The 14,709-nt window shown below is 60.6% G+C and overlaps 1 long non-coding RNA gene and 3 other non-coding genes across 4 annotated transcripts in view; all 4 read left to right on the top strand.

Annotated features, from left to right (window-relative positions):
• The window catches only part of LOC141157129 (uncharacterized), a 101,419-nt gene that overhangs the window by 81,693 nt on the left and 5,017 nt on the right, over positions 1 to 14,709 (top strand). Inside the window, exons 4-9 of the long non-coding RNA XR_012247747.1 lie at positions 1,801 to 1,930; positions 2,145 to 2,222; positions 7,056 to 7,185; positions 7,400 to 7,477; positions 13,089 to 13,218; positions 13,433 to 13,510. This is a non-coding gene — a long non-coding RNA (uncharacterized lncRNA). The remainder of the gene's footprint in view (positions 1 to 1,800; positions 1,931 to 2,144; positions 2,223 to 7,055; positions 7,186 to 7,399; positions 7,478 to 13,088; positions 13,219 to 13,432; positions 13,511 to 14,709) is intronic.
• LOC141160496 (U5 spliceosomal RNA) lies at positions 1,386 to 1,500 on the top strand. The gene has a single exon (XR_012250253.1). It is a non-coding gene; the product is annotated as a U5 spliceosomal RNA (small nuclear RNA).
• LOC141160479 (U5 spliceosomal RNA) lies at positions 5,552 to 5,666 on the top strand. The gene has a single exon (XR_012250236.1). It is a non-coding gene; the product is annotated as a U5 spliceosomal RNA (small nuclear RNA).
• Positions 9,899 to 10,013, top strand: LOC141160485 (U5 spliceosomal RNA). The gene has a single exon (XR_012250242.1). It is a non-coding gene; the product is annotated as a U5 spliceosomal RNA (small nuclear RNA).

Raw genomic sequence — 14,709 nt, 5'->3', positions numbered from 1 at the left:
AGACGGGACTCCCCCCGACCAGTGACAGCGGCTGCCGGGACTGACAGACGGGACTCCCCCCGACCAGTGACAGCGGCTGCCGGGACTGACAGACGGGACCCCCCCCCGACCAGTGACAGCGGCTGCCGGGACTGACAGACGGGAATCCCCCCGACCAGTGACAGCGGCTGCCGGGACTGACAGACGGGACTCCCCCCGACCAGTGACAGCGGCTGCCGGGACTGACAGACGGGACTCCCCCCGACCAGTGACAGCGGCTGCCGGGACTGACAGACGGGACTCCCCCCGACCAGTGACAGCGGCTGCCGGGACTGACAGACGGGACTCCCCCCGACCAGTGACAGCGGCTGCCGGGACTGACAGACGGGACTCCCCCGACCAGTGACAGCGGCTGCCGGGACTCCCCCCGACCAGTGACAGCAGCTGCCAGGACTGACAGACGGGACTCCCCCCAACCAGTGACAGCAGCTGCCGGGACTGACAGACGGGACTCCCCCCCGACCAGTGACAGCAGCTGCCGGGACTGACAGACGGGACTCCCCCCGACCAGTGACAGCAGCTGCCGGGACTGACAGCCGGGACTCCCCCCAACCAGTGACAGCAGCTGCCGGGACTGACAGACGGGACTCCCCCCGACCAGTGACAGCGGCTGCCGGGACTGACAGACGGGACTCCCCCCCCCACCAGTGACAGCCGGGACTTCCCCCATAGAACACATAATCCAGAACAGACAGGACCGGACCCCACATATGCGGACCACCCAGACCTCTAAGAACATCATTCAGGACCCCATAACAGAGGTCATGCCCTCTACACAAGAAACTCCCTCCACAGCCCCAAAGCCAGATTATACATGACCAGGACCCCCAAACCAGCAGAATAATCCCCTCCCAGCCCCCGAATCCCCCGCTGCACTCTACACCGCCCCATTACTCCCTGCTCTCTCCTGCTGCTCCTCTCTTTCGTCACATGCTCGTCCTCAGCGCGGGAGCGCCCATCCGCGTGCACGCTGCTTTCCCGCCTTCTGTACCTGGCGCGTAACCGCGGAGACACGTGATCACATGACGTCACACCTACCAGGCGCCCATACACTCCAGCATTTACCTAGTCCCGGCAGGAAACAGTCACGGCTCTGATTTCCGCCTAGCGCTTTCACTCCGCCCCCAGACACTTATTTGCATGTACCCATGATGCCTCACTGTGTCCGCGCTGCCCTCTTCTCTTTATGTCTATTTTTCGGTTCCGCTAATCGGTGCTCGTTGCATCTGAGGCGGGAGCCCGTCACGAGTCACATGGGTGGTCGGTACAATAAGTATATGGCGGGTCTCCATGATGTAGCCAGGATCGCTGCGCGGTCGGTCCCGGGGTGGCGGCCATTCTTCTCTATACTCTGGTTTCTCTTCAGATCGAATAAATCTTTCGCCTTTTACTAAAGATTTCCGTGGAGAGGAACAATTATGAGTTTCGTATAATTTTTTGATGTCTGGCGCTCGCTGGGCTTCCTGCACAGGTGAAAAGCAGAGACAAGTATGTGCCTGGAGGGGGCGCTGTGTGCATGAGGGTCACAGGTCAGTGCTGATCTCTCCACTAGAGGGCGCTGTGCACACAAGGCAGTGGTCAGTGCTTTTCTCTCCACTAGATGGCGCTGTACACATGAGGCTGTGGTCAGTACTGATCTCTCCACTAGAGGGCGCTGTGCACACGAGGCTGGTCAGTGCTGATCTCTCCATTAGAAGGTGCTGGTGTACGACGTACCCTTCATGTTGGTGCTGTGACGTCAGCCGCTACTTCTCCCCCTAGGATGTTGGCGCGGGAGTCCTCCAAGCTGTGTGACCAGATGATCCGGCTGAGGGTTGTACATCACCTGCTGTACGTCATGGGAAACATGGATCACACGGAGAGTCAGAGACAGGCCAGCCTCGCCGTGCAGGTGAGATCCGCAGGTTATCCCACACCTGACACCCGCACTACTTCCAGATGTGAGTGGAGTGTAGACTGGGGTGCGCTCTTGTTTCACCTCATTCCGGCACTCACACTCCACAGCCCATCAGAATTGTGCTCTCATTGGGTGTCGTGCTGCGATCTCATTGGCTGCTGTCAGTGACCGATCGGATCTGATCTGCTGATTCTTCCTCACTTTTCAGTACTTTGCATCTGTGTCCCCAGTTGTTGAGGAACAAGTGAGGCTCGCCATTGGGGAGAAGCTCTTCCAGATGCTGATGGTAAGATGCGGGTTCTGTCATGTCACCGGAGCCGGCGCAACCCCCCATCCTGTCCGCTCCCCATCACCCGTCTGTCACTGTTATGTCCTTCATTGTCATTTATAGTTTGTGCATAACCTCCTCACGTTACATCGTGTCTTATCCTTCAGAGCTGCAGTCACTATTCTGCCGTTACATCGTGTCTTATCCTTCAGAGCTGCAGTCACTATTCTGCTGTGACAGCGGCTGCCGAGACTGACAGACGGGACTCCCCCCGACCAGTGACAGCGGCTGCCGGGACTGACAGACGGGACTCCCCTCCCGACCAGTGACAGCGGCTGCCGGGACTGACAGACGGGACTCCCCCCGACCAGTGACAGCGGCTGCCGGGACTGACAGACGGGACTCCCCCCCCCCGACCAGTGACAGCGGCTGCCGGGACTGACAGACGGGACTCCCCCCCCCCCGACCAGTGACAGCGGCTGCCGGGACTGACAGACGGGACTCCCCCCCCCCCGACCAGTGACAGCGGCTGCCGGGACTGACAGACGGGACTCCCCCCCCTCCCGACCAGTGACAGCGGCTGCCGGGACTGACAGACGGGACTCCCCCCCCCCGACCAGTGACAGCGGCTGCCGGGACTGACAGACGGGACTCCCCCCCGACCAGTGACAGCGGCTGCCGGGACTGACAGACAGGACTCCCCCCCCCCCGACCAGTGACAGCGGCTGCTGGGACTCCCCCCGACCAGTGACAGCCGGGACTGACAGACGGGATTCCCCCCCCGACCAGTGACAGCTGCTGCCGGGACTGACAGACGGGACTCCCCGCGACGAATAACAGCGGCTGCCGGGACTGACAGACGGGACTCCCCTCGACCAGTGACAGCGGCTGCCGGGACTGACAGACGGGACTCCCCCCCGACCAGTGACAGCGGCTGCCGGGACTGACAGACGGGACTCCCCCCGATCAGTGACAGCGGCTGCCGGGACTGACAGACGGGACTCCCCCCGACCAGTGACAGCGGCTGCCGGGACTGACAGACGGGACTCCCCCCGACCAGTGACAGCGGCTGCCGGGACTGACAGACGGGACTCACCCCGACGAATAACAGCGGCTGCCGGGACTGACAGACGGGACTCCCCCCGACCAGTGACAGCGGCTGCCGGGACTGACAGACGGGACTCCCCCCCGACCAGTGACAGCGGCTGCCGGGACTGACAGACGGGACACCCCCCCCCCCGACCAGTGACAGCGGCTGCCGGGACTGAGAGACGGGACTCCCCCCCCCGACCAGTGACAGCGGCTGCCGGGACTGACAGACGGGACTCTCCCGGACCAGTGACAGCGGCTGCCGGGGCTGACAGACGGGACTCCCCCCGACCAGTGACAGCGGCTGCCGGAACTGACAGACGGGATTCCCCCCCCCCCCGACCAGTGACAGCGGCTGCCGGAACTGACAGACGGGACTCCCCCCCCCCCGACGGGACTCCCCCCCCCCCCGGGACTCCCCCCCCCCGACCAGTGACAGCGGCTGCCGGAACTGACAGACGGGACTCCCCCCCCCCCGACCAGTGACAGCGGCTGCCGGGACTGACAGACGGGACTCCCCCCCGACCAGTGACAGCGGCTGCCGGGACTGACAGACAGGACTCCCCCCCGACCAGTGACAGCCGGGACTGACAGCCGGGACTCCCCCCCCGACCAGTGACAGCGGCTGCCGGGGCTGACAGACGGGACTCCCCCCGACCAGTGACAGCGGCTGCCGGGACTGACAGACGGGACTCCCCCCGACCAGTAACAGCGGCTGCCGGGACTGACAGACGGGACTCCCCCCGACCAGTGACAGCGGCCGCCGGGACTGACAGACGGGACTCCCCCCGACCAGTGACAGCGGCTGCCGGGACTGACAGACGGGACTCCCCCCGACCAGTGACAGCGGCTGCCGGGACTGACAGACGGGACTCCCCCCGACCAGTGACAGCGGCTGCCGGGACTGACAGCCGGGACTCCCCCCGACCAGTGACAGCGGCTGCCGGGACTGACAGCCGGGACTCCCCCCGACCAGTGACAGCGGCTGCCGGGACTGACAGCCGGGACTCCCCCCGACCAGTGACAGCGGCTGCCGGGACTGACAGCCGGGACTCCCCCCGACCAGTGACAGCGGCTGCCGGGACTGACAGACGGGACTCCCCCCGACCAGTGACAGCGGCTGCCGGGACTGACAGACGGGACTCCCCCGACCAGTGACAGCAGCTGCCGAGACTGACAGACGGGACTCCCCCCGACCAGTGACAGCAGCTGCCGGGACTGACAGACGGGACTCCCCCCGACCAGTGACAGCGGCTGCCGGGACTGACAGACGGGACTCCCCCGACCAGTGACAGCAGCTGCCGGGACTGACAGACGGGACTCCCCCCGACCAGTGACAGCGGCTGCCGGGACTGACAGACGGGACTCCCCCCGACCAGTGACAGCGGCTGCCGGGACTGACAGACGGGACTCCCCCCGACCAGTGACAGCGGCTGCCGGGACTGACAGACGGGACTCCCCCCGACCAGTGACAGCAGCTGCCGGGACTGACAGCCGGGACTCCCCCCGACCAGTGACAGCGGCTGCCGGGACTGACAGACGGGACTCCCCCCGACCAGTGACAGCCGGGACTTCCCCCATAGAACATCACATAATCCAGAACAGACAGGACCGGACCCCACATATGCGGACCACCCAGACCTCTAAGAACATCATTCAGGACCCCATAACAGAGGTCATGCCCTCTACACAAGAAACTCCCTCCACAGCCCCAAAGCCAGATTATACATGACCAGGACCCCCAAACCAGCAGAATAATCCCCTCCCAGCCCCCGAGTCACCCGCTGGACTCTACACCGCCCCATTACTCCCTGCTCTCTCCTGCTGCTCCTCTCTTTCGTCACATGCTCGTCCTCAGCGCGGGAGCGCCCATCCGCGTGCACGCTGCTTTCCCGCCTTCTGTACGTGGCGCGTAACCGCGGAGACACGTGATCACATGACGTCACACCTTCCAGGCGCCCATACACTCCAGCATTTACCTAGTCCAGGCAGGAAACAGTCACGGCTCTGATTTCCGCCTAGCGCTTTCACTCCGCCCCCAGACGCTTATTTGCATGTACCCATGATGCCTCACTTCGTCCGCGCTGCCCTCTTGTCTTTGTCTATTTTTCGGTTCCGCTAATCGGTGCTCGTTGCTTCTGAGGCGGGAGCCCGTCACGAGTCACATGGGTGGTCGGTACAATAAGTATATGGCGGGTCTCCATGATATAGCCAGGATCGCTGCGCGGTCGGTACCGGGGTGGCGGCCGCTCTCCTCTATACTCTGGTTTCTCTTCAGATCGAATAAATCTTTCGCCTTTTACTAAAGATTTCCGTGGAGAGGAACAATTATGAGTTTCGTATAATTTTTTGATGCCCGGTGCTCGCTGGGCTTCCTGCATAGGTGAAAAGCAGAGACAAGTATGTGCCTGGAGGGGGCGCTGTGCATGAGTAGCAGGTCAGTGCTGATCTCTCCACTAGAGGGCGCTGTGTGCATGAGGGTCAGTGCTGATCTCTCCACTAGAGGGCGCTGTGTGCATGAAGGTCACAGGTCAGGGCTGATCTCTCCACTAGAGGGCGCTGTGCGCATGAGGGTCACAGGTCAGTGCTGATCTCTCCACTAGAGGGCGCTGTGTGCATGAGGGGCACAGGTCAGTGCTGATCTCTCCACTAGAGGGCGCTGTGTGCATGAGGGGCACAGGTCAGTGCTGATCTCCCCACTAGAGGGCGCTGTGTGCATGAGGGTCACAGGTCAGTGCTCATCTCTCCACTAGAGGGCGCTGTGTGCATGAGGGTCACAGGTCAGTGCTCATCTCTCCACTAGAGGGCGCTGTGTGCATGAGGGTCACAGGTCAGTGCTGATCTCTCCACTAGAGGGCGCTGTGTGCATGAGGGTCACAGGTCAGTGCTCATCTCTCCACTAGAGGGCGCTGTGTGCATGAGGGTCACAGGTCAGTGCTGATCTCTCCACTAGAGGGCGCTGTGTGCATGAGGGTCACAGGTCAGTGCTGATCTCTCCACTAGAGGGCGCTGTGTGCATGAGGGTCACAGGTCAGTGCTGATCTCTCCACTAGAGGGCGCTGTGTGCATGAGGGTCACAGTTCAGTGCTGATCTCTCCACTAGAGGGCGCTGTGTGCATGAGGGTCACAGGTCAGTGCTGATCTCTCCACTAGAGGGCGCTGTGCGCATGAGGGTCACAGGTCAGTGCTGATCTCTCCACTAGAGGGCGCTGTGTGCATGAAGGTCACAGATCAGTGCTGATCTCTCCACTAGAGGGCGCTGTGTGCATGAGAGTCACAGGTCAGTGCTGAACTCTCCACTAGAGGGCGCTGTGTGCATGAAGGTCACAGATCAGTGCTGATCTCTCCACTAGAGGGCGCTGTGTGCATGAGAGTCACAGGTCAGTGCTGAACTCTCCACTAGAGGGCGCTGTGTGCATGAGGGTCACAGGTCAGTGCTGATCTCTCCACTAGAGGGCGCTGTGTGCATGAGGGTCACAGGTCAGTGCTGATCTCTCCACTAGAGGGCGCTGTGCGCATGAGGGTCACAGGTCAGTGCTGATCTCTCCACTAGAGGGCGCTGTGCACACAAGGCAGTGGTCAGTGCTGATCTCTCCACTAGATGGCGCTGTACACATGAGGCTGTGGTCAGTACTGATCTCTCCACTAGAGGGCGCTGTGCACACGAGGCTGGTCAGTGCTGATCTCTCCATTAGAAGGTGCTGGTGTACGACGTACCCTTCATGTTGGTGCTGTGACGTCAGCCGCTACTTCTCCCCCTAGGATGTTGGCGCGGGAGTCCTCCAAGCTGTGTGACCAGATGATCCGGCTGAGGGTTGTACATCACCTGCTGTACGTCATGGGAAACATGGATCACACGGAGAGTCAGAGACAGGCCAGCCTCGCCGTGCAGGTGAGATCCGCAGGTTATCCCACACCTGACACCCGCACTACTTCCAGATGTGAGTGGAGTGTAGACTGCGGTGCGCTCTTGTTTCACCTCATTCCGGCGCTCACACTCCACAGCCCATCAGAATTGTGCTCTCATTGGGTGTCGTGCTGCGATCTCATTGGCTGCTGTCAGTGACCGATCGGATCTGATCTGCTGATTCTTCCTCACTTTTCAGTACTTTGCATCTGTGTCCCCAGTTGTTGAGGAACAAGTGAGGCTCGCCATTGGGGAGAAGCTCTTCCAGATGCTGATGGTAAGATGCGGGTTCTGTCATGTCACCGGAGCCGGCGCAACCCCCCATCCTGTCCGCTCCCCATCACCCGTCTGTCACTGTTATGTCCTTCATTGTCATTTATAGTTTGTGCATAACCTCCTCACGTTACATCGTGTCTTATCCTTCAGAGCTGCAGTCATTATTCTGCCGTTACATAGTCTTATCCTCCAAAGCTGCAGTCACTATTCTGCCGTTACATCGTGTCTTATCCTTCAGAGCTGCAGTCACTATTCTGCCGTTACATCGTGTCTTATCCTCCAGAGCTGCAGTCACTATTCTGCCGTTACATCGTGTCTTATCCTTCAGAGCTGCAGTCACTATTCTGCCGTTACATCGTGTCTTATCCTCCAGAGCTGCAGTCACTATTCTGCCGTTACATCGTGTCTTATCCTTCAGAGCTGCAGTCACTATTCTGCTATGACAGCGGCTGCCGAGACTGACAGACGGGACTCCCCCCGACCAGTGACAGCGGCTGCCGGGACTGACAGACGGGACTCCCCCCGACCAGTGACAGCGGCTGCCGGGACTGACAGACGGGACTCCCCCCGACCAGTGACAGCGGCTGCCGGGACTGACAGACGGGACTCCCCCCCCGACCAGTGACAGCGGCTGCCGGGACTGACAGACGGGACTCCCCCCCCGACCAGTGACAGCGGCTGCCGGGACTGACAGACGGGACTCCCCCCCCGACCAGTGACAGCGGCTGCCGGGACTGACAGACGGGACTCCCCCCCGACCAGTGACAGCGGCTGCCGGGGCTGACAGACGGGACTCCCCCCGACCAGTGACAGCGGCTGCCGGGACTGACAGACGGGACTCCCCCCGACCAGTGACAGCGGCTGCCGGGACTGACAGACGGGACTCCCCCTGACCAGTGACAGCGGCTGCCGGGACTGACAGACGGGACTCCCCCCGACCAGTGACAGCGGCTGCCGGGACTGACAGACGGGACTCCCCCCGACCAGTGACAGCGGCTGCCGGGACTGACAGACGGGACTCCCCCCGACCAGTGACAGCGGCTGCCGGGACTGACAGACGGGACTCCCCCCGACCAGTGACAGCGGCTGCCGGGACTGACAGACGGGACTCCCCCCGACCAGTGACAGCGGCTGCCGGGACTGACAGACGGGACTCCCCCCCCCCCGACCAGTGACAGCGGCTGCCGGGACTGACAGACGGGACTCCCCCCCCGACCAGTGACAGCGGCTGCCGGGACTGACAGACGGGACTCCCCCCCCGACCAGTGACAGCGGCTGCCGGGACTGACAGACGGGACTCCCCCCCCGACCAGTGACAGCGGCTGCCGGGACTGACAGACGGGACTCCCCCCCGACCAGTGACAGCGGCTGCCGGGGCTGACAGACGGGACTCCCCCCGACCAGTGACAGCGGCTGCCGGGGCTGACAGACGGGACTCCCCCCGACCAGTGACAGCGGCTGCCGGGACTGACAGACGGGACTCCCCCCGACCAGTGACAGCGGCTGCCGGGACTGACAGACGGGACTCCCCCTGACCAGTGACAGCGGCTGCCGGGACTGACAGACGGGACTCCCCCCGACCAGTGACAGCGGCTGCCGGGACTGACAGACGGGACTCCCCCCCGACCAGTGACAGCGGCTGCCGGGACTGACAGACGGGACTCCCCCCGACCAGTGACAGCGGCTGCCGGGACTGACAGACGGGACTCCCCCCCGACCAGTGACAGCCGGGACTTCCCCCATAGAACATCACATAATCCAGAACAGACAGGACCGGACCCCACATATGCGGACCACCCAGACCTCTAAGAACATCATTCAGGACCCCATAACAGAGGTCATGCCCTCTACACAAGAAACTCCCTCCACAGCCCCAAAGCCAGATTATACATGACCAGGACCCCCAAACCAGCAGAATAATCCCCTCCCAGCCCCCGAGTCACCCGCTGGACTCTACACCGCCCCATTACTCCCTGCTCTCTCCTGCTGCTCCTCTCTTTCGTCACATGCTCGTCCTCAGCGCGGGAGCGCCCATCCGCGTGCACGCTGCTTTCCCGCCTTCTGTACATGGCGCGTAACCGCGGAGACACGTGATCACATGACGTCACACCTACCAGGCGCCCCTACACTCCAGCATTTACCTAGTCCAGGCAGGAAACAGTCACGGCTCTGATTTCCGCCTAGCGCTTTCACTCCGCCCCCAGACGCTTATTTGCATGTACCCATGATGCCTCACTTCGTCCGCGCTGCCCTCTTCTTTTTATGTCTATTTTTCGGTTCCGCTAATCGGTGCTCTTTGCTTCTGAGGCGGGAGCCCGTCACGAGTCACATGGGTGGTCAGTACAATAAGTATATGGCGGGTCTCCATGATGTAGCCAGGATCGCTGCGCGGTCGGTCCCGGGGTGGCGGCCATTGTTTTCTATACTCTGGTTTCTCTTCAGATCGAATAAATCTTTCGCCTTTTACTAAAGATTTCCGTGGAGAGGAACAATTATGAGTTTCGTATAATTTTTTGATGCCCGGCGCTCGCTGGGCTTCCTGCACTGGTGAAAAGCAGAGACAAGTATGTGCTTGGAGGGGGCGCTGTGCATGAGTAACAGGTCAGTGCTGATCTCTCCACTAGAGGGCGCTGTGTGCATGAGGATCACAGGTCAGTGCTGATCTCTCCACTAGAGGGCGCTGTGTGCATGAGGGTCACAGGTCAGTGCTGATCTCTCCACTAGAGGGCGCTGTGTGCATGAGGGTCACAGGTCAGTGCTGATCTGTCCACTAGAGGGCGCTGTGCGCATGAGGGTCACAGGTCAGTGCTGATCTCTCCACTAGAGGGCGCTGTGTGCATGAGGATCACAGGTCAGTGCTGATCTCTCCACTAGAGGGCGCTGTGTGCATGAGGGTCACAGGTCAGTGCTGATCTCTCCACTAGAGGGCGCTGTGTGCATGAGGGTCACAGGTCAGTGCTGATCTGTCCACTAGAGGGCGCTGTGCGCATGAGGGTCACAGGTCAGTGCTGATCTCTCCACTAGAGGGTGCTGTGTGCATGAGGGGCACAGGTCAGTGCTGATCTCTCCACTAGAGGGCGCTGTGTGTATGAGGGGCACAGGTCAGTGCTGATCTCTCCACTAGAGGGCGCTGTGTGCATGAGGGTCACAGGTCAGTGCTCATCTCTCCACTAGAGGGCGCTGTGTGCATGAGGGGCACAGGTCAGTGCTGATCTCCCCACTAGAGGGCGCTGTGTGCATGAGGGTCACAGGTCAGTGCTGATCTCTCCACTAGAGGGTGCTGTGTGCATGAGGGTCACAGGTCAGTGAACTCTCCACTAGAGGGCGCTGTGCGCATGAGGGTCACAGGTCAGTGCTGATCTCTCCACTAGAGGGCGCTGTGTGCATGAGGGGCACAGGTCAGTGCTGATCTCTCCAGTAGAGGGCGCTGTGTGCATGAGGATCACAGGTCAGTGCTGATCTCTCCAGTAGAGGGCGCTGTGTGCATGAGGGTCACAGGTCAGTGCTGATCTCTCCACTAGAGGGCGCTGTGTGCATGAGGGTCACAGGTCAGTGCTGATCTCTCCACTAGAGGGCGCTGTGTGCATGAGGGTCACAGGTCAGTGCTGATCTCCCCACTAGAGGGCGCTGTGCGCATGAGGGTCACAGGTCAGTGCTGATCTCTCCACTAGAGGGTGCTGTGTGCATGAGGGTCACAGGTCAGTGCTGATCTCTCCACTAGAGGGCGCTGTGTGCATGAGGGTCACAGGACAGTGCTGATCTCCCCACTAGAGGGCGCTGTTCGCATGAGGGTCACAGGTCAGTGCTGATCTCTCCACTAGAGGGTGCTGTGTGCATGAGGGTCACAGGTCAGTGCTGATCTCTCCACTAGAGGGCGCTGTGTGCATGAGGGTCACAGGTCAGTTCTGATCTCTCCATTGGAGGGCGCTGTGTGCATGAGGGTCACAGGTCAGTGCTGATCTCTCCATTAGAGGGCGCTGTGTGCATGAGGGTCACAGGTCAGTGCTGATGTCTCCACTAGAGGGCGCTGTGTGCATGAGGGTCACAGGTCAGTGCTGATCTCTCCAGTAGAGGGCGCTGTGTGCATGAGGGTCACAGATCAGTGCTGATCTCTCCACTAGCGGGCGCTGTGTGCATGAGGGTCACAGGTCAGTGCTGATCTCTCCACTAGAGGGCGCTATGTGCAGGAGGGTCACAGGTTAGTGCTGATCTCTCCACTAGAGGGCGCTGTGTGCATGAGGGTCACAGGTCAGTGCTGATCTCTCCACTAGAGGGCGCTGTGTGCATGAGGGTCACAGGTCTGTACTGATCTCTCCACTAGAGGCCGCTGTGTGCATGAGGGTCACAGGTTAGTGCTGATCTCTCCACTAGAGGGCGCTGTGTGCATGAGGGTCACAGGTTAGTGCTGATCTCTCCACTAGAGGGCGCTGTGTGCATGAGGGTCACAGGTCAGTGCTGATCTCTCCACTAGAGGGCGCTGTGTGCATGAGGGTCACAGGTCAGTGCTGATCTCTCCACTAGAGGACGCTGTGTGCATGAGGGTCACACGTCAGTGCTGATCTCTCCACCAGAGGACGCTGTGTGCATGAGGGTCACACGTCACTGCTGATCTCTCCACTAGAGGGCGCTGTGTGCATGAGGGTCACACGTCAGTGCTCATCTCTCCACTAGAGGGCGCTCTGTGCATGAGGGTCACACGTTAGTGCTGATCTCTCCACTAGAGGACGCTGTGTGCATGAGGGTCACAGGTCAGTGCTGATCTCTCCACTAGAGGGCGCTGTGTGCATGAGAGTCACAGGTCAGTGCTGATCTCTCCACTAGAGGGCGCTGTGCACACGAGGCTGGTCAGTGCTGATCTCTCCACTAGAGGGCACTGTGCACACGAGGCTAGTCAGTGCTGATCTCTGCACTAGAGGGCGCTATACACTCGAGGCTGTGGTCAGTGATGATCTCTCCACTAGAGGGCACTGTACACACGAGGCTGGTCAGTGCTGATCTCTCCACTAGAGGGCGCTGTACACACGAGGCTGGTCAGTGCTGATCTCTCCACTAGAGGGCGCTGTGCGCATGAGGGTCACAGGTCAGTGCTGATCTGTCCACTAGAGGGCGCTGTGCGCATGAGGGTCACAGGTCAATGCTGAACTCTCCACTAGAGGGCGCTGTGTGCATGAAGGTCACAGATCAGTGCTGATCTCTCCACTAGAGGGCGCTATGTGCATGAGAGTCACAGGTCAGTGCTGAACTCTCCACTAGAGGGCGCTGTGTGCGTGAGGGTCACAGGTCAGTGCTGATCTCTCCACTAGAGGGTGCTGTGTGCATGAGGGTCACAGGTCAGTGCTGATCTCTCCACTAGAGGGCGCTGTGCGCATGAGGGTCACAGGTCAGTGCTGATCTCTCCACTAGAGGGCGCTGTGCACACAAGGCAGTGGTCAGTGCTTTTCTCTCCACTAGATGGCGCTGTACACATGAGGCTGTGGTCAGTACTGATCTCTCCACTAGAGGGCGCTGTGCACACGAGGCTGGTCAGTGCTGATCTCTCCATTAGAAGGTGCTGGTGTACGACGTACCCTTCATGTTGGTGCTGTGACGTCAGCCGCTACTTCTCCCCCTAGGATGTTGGCGCGGGAGTCCTCCAAGCTGTGTGACCAGATGATCCGGCTGAGGGTTGTACATCACCTGCTGTACGTCATGGGAAACATGGATCACACGGAGAGTCAGAGACAGGCCAGCCTCGCCGTGCAGGTGAGATCCGCAGGTTATCCCACACCTGACACCCGCACTACTTCCAGATGTGAGTGGAGTGTAGACTGCGGTGCGCTCTTGTTTCACCTCATTCCGGCACTCACACTCCACAGCCCATCAGAATTGTGCTCTCATTGGGTGTCGTGCTGCGATCTCATTGGCTGCTGTCAGTGACCGATCGGATCTGATCTGCTGATTCTTCCTCACTTTTCAGTACTTTGCATCTGTGTCCCCAGTTGTTGAGGAACAAGTGAGGCTCGCCATTGGGGAGAAGCTCTTCCAGATGCTGATGGTAAGATGCGGGTTCTGTCATGTCACCGGAGCCGGCGCAACCCCCCATCCTGTCCGCTCCCCATCACCCGTCTGTCACTGTTATGTCCTTCATTGTCATTTATAGTTTGTGCATAACCTCCTCACGTTACATCGTGTCTTATCCTTCAGAGCTGCAGTCACTATTCTGCCGTTACATCGTGTCTTATCCTTCAGAGCTGCAGTCATTATTCTGCCGTTACATCGTGTCTTATCCTCCAGAGCTGCAGTCACTATTCTGCCGTTACATCGTGTCTTATCCTTCAGAGCTGCAGTCATTATTCTGCCGTTACATCGTGTCTTATCCTTCAGAGCTGCAGTCACTATTCTGCCGTTACATCGTGTCTTATCCTCCAGAGCTGCAGTCACTATTCTGCCGTTACATTGTGTCTTATCCTTCAGAGCTGCAGTCACTATTCTGCTGTGACAGCGGCTGCCGAGACTGACAGACGGGACTCCCCCCGACCAGTGACAGCGGCTGCCGGGACTGACAGACGGGACTCCCCCCGACCAGTGACAGCGGCTGCCGGGACTGACAGACGGGACTCCCCCCGACCAGTGACAGCGGCTGCCGGGACTGACAGACGGGACTCCCCCCCCGACCAGTGACAGCGGCTGCCGGGACTGACAGACGGGACTCCCCCCCGACCAGTGACAGCGGCTGCCGGGACTGACAGACGGGACTCCCCCCGACCAGTGACAGCAGCTGCCGGGACTGACAGCCGGGACTCCCCCCGACCAGTGACAGCGGCTGCCGGGACTGACAGACGGGACTCCCCCCGACCAGTGACAGCAGCTGCCGGGACTGACAGACGGGACTCCCCCCGACCAGTGACAGCGGCTGCCGGGACTGACAGACGGGACTCCCCCCGACCAGTGACAGCGGCTGCCGGGACTGACAGACGGGACTCCCCCCGACCAGTGACAGCCGGGACTTCCCCCATAGAACATCACATAATCCAGAACAGACAGGACCGGACCCCACATATGCGGACCACCCAGACCTCTAAGAACATCATTCAGGACCCCATAACAGAGGTCATGCCCTCTACACAAGAAACTCCCTCCAGAGCCCCAAAGCCAGATTATACATGACCAGGACCCCCAAACCAGCAGAATAATCCCCTCCCAGCCCCCGAGTCACCCGCTGGACTCTACACCGCCCCATTACTCCCTGCTCTC

The sequence above is a fragment of the Phyllobates terribilis genome, unplaced genomic scaffold (assembly GCF_046119375.1).
Source record: "Phyllobates terribilis strain yellow unplaced genomic scaffold, ASM4611937v1 Scaffold_8__6_contigs__length_399053987, whole genome shotgun sequence".
NCBI lineage: Eukaryota > Metazoa > Chordata > Amphibia > Anura > Dendrobatidae > Phyllobates > Phyllobates terribilis.
This window is presented reverse-complemented; position numbering and strand designations above follow the sequence as displayed.